Source organism: Ornithorhynchus anatinus, chromosome 1, assembly GCF_004115215.2.
Source record: "Ornithorhynchus anatinus isolate Pmale09 chromosome 1, mOrnAna1.pri.v4, whole genome shotgun sequence".
Taxonomy (NCBI): Eukaryota; Metazoa; Chordata; class Mammalia; order Monotremata; family Ornithorhynchidae; genus Ornithorhynchus; species Ornithorhynchus anatinus.
In genome coordinates, this window is record NC_041728.1 from 85119619 (window position 1) to 85121721 (window position 2103).

Consider the following 2103-nt stretch of genomic DNA (forward strand, 5'->3'; position numbering starts at 1 on the left):
ATATATGTATATATATATTATATATATATATATATATAGTGCACACACAGGTATATATTTCTAAGACAAATTGGTGCATCTGCACTATATTTTTTAATCCAGAACAGGCACACGTGTGTGTATGTGTGTGCAATAGTTGTGGTATTTGTTAAGCGCTTACAATGTGCCAAACATTGTACAAACCTGTGTATTTGCTAGCTGAGAGTGTGTTGAATTTGTGCCAAAAACCTGTCCTGGATAAAATAGCGCAGATGCACCAGCTGGCCTTAGATATATGTACGTGTATGTGTGTGAAATGGTTGTGGTATTTGTTAAGCATTTACAATGAGCCAAGTACTGTACAAGCCCGCGTATTTGCTACCTGAGGGTGTGTTAAATTTATGCCGAAAATCTGTTCTGCATGAAAAATATAGTACAGATGCACCAGCTTGCCTTATATATTTTCAACACACCTGTGGTCTATCCACTATGTAGGGGAGAGTGGATTGGGTGCTAAAGGAATCATACAGCTGGTAGGATTAATAATAATAATGTTGGCATTTGTTAAGCCCTTACTATGTGCAGAGCACTGTTCTAAGTGCTGGGGTAGTACAGGGTAGTCAGGTTGTTCCACTTGAGGCTCACAGTCTTAATCCCCATTTTACAGATGAGGTAACTGAGGCACAGAGAAGTGAAGTGACTTGCCCACAGTCACACAGCTGACAAGTGACAGAGCCAGGTTTCAAACCCATGACCTCTGACTCCCAAGCCCGGGCTCTTTCCACTGAGCCACGCTGCTTCCCAAATAATAATGGTGGTATTTGTTAAGCGCTTACTTTGTGCTTTGTTCTAAGCGCTGGGGGGGGGATACAGGGCGATCAGGTTGTCCCATGTGGGGCTCACAGTTTTAATCCCCATTTTACAGATGAGGTAACTGAGGCCCAGAGAAGTGAAGTGACTTGCCCAAAGTCACACAGCTGGCAAGGGGAGGAGCCGGGATTAGAACCCATGACCTCTGACTCCCAAGCCCAGGCTCTTTCCACTGAGCCAATAGTATTGAGCACTTACTGAGTGCAGAGCACTGTACTAAGCACTAGAGAGAGTACACTGTAACAGTATAACAGACACATTTCTTGCCCACCACACTACACAGTGGATGACTTGTTAAATATGGAGAGGCTAATAAAAGGACTGTCTTTCAGTCGATCAAACAATGGTATTTATTGAGTGCTTTCTATGTGCAGAGGGCTGCACTAAGTGTCTGGAAGAGTACAGTGCAAGAGAATTAGCAGACACATCCCCTTGGCTGATGTATACAAATTTTGTTAGGAATCAGAGGATGTTTTGTAGCTTTCCCCTTGGAAGCCCATCCTCTGAGCTTCCACCCTTCTTCGCAGCCCGAAATGAAAAGTTGGCCCCTCACATCAAAGATGTGAGCTTTGTGAATGTGAATCTGCTAACATGAATCTGTGAATGTGAATTCCAGATGTGAATCTGGAAACCCCAGATTCAGGCCTTTCTTTGGGGAAAAAAATAGAAATGCGGGTCCTCGACGGATTCATATTTGCTCCACAAGATGGTGCTGGATATTTCCGACTACGCTTTTTTTTTAGGGAAACAAGTTGTGGAATGACATTGAATTTTTTTGTCTTTCTGTGGCTATGTACGGCTCTTAATTACATATTCCTCAAAGCTAAATTCTGTCATAAAGAACCCAAGGACAAAGAACATAAAGCTAGTTAGGACTTCAGAGATTTGCCCACATCCTCCCTCTGGCCTGGAACTCCCTTCCCTTCATTTCTCAGAGTTCACCACTCTCCCCACTTTCCAAACCCTCTTAAAAGCACATCTCCAAGAGGCCTTCTTCGACTAAGCCCTCATTTCCCCTTTCTGCTCTCCTCTTTGTGTTACCTATGCACTTGGCTGTGTACCTTTTAAGCATTTTGTTGCTCATTCTAGCCCCACAGCACTTATAATAATAATGTTGGTATTTGTTAAGTGCTTACTATGTGCACAGCACTGTTCTAAGCGCTGGGGTAGATACAGGGTAATCAGGTGGTCCCACGTGAGGCTCACAGTCTTCATCCCCATTTGACCGATGAGTTAACTGAACCACAGAAGTTG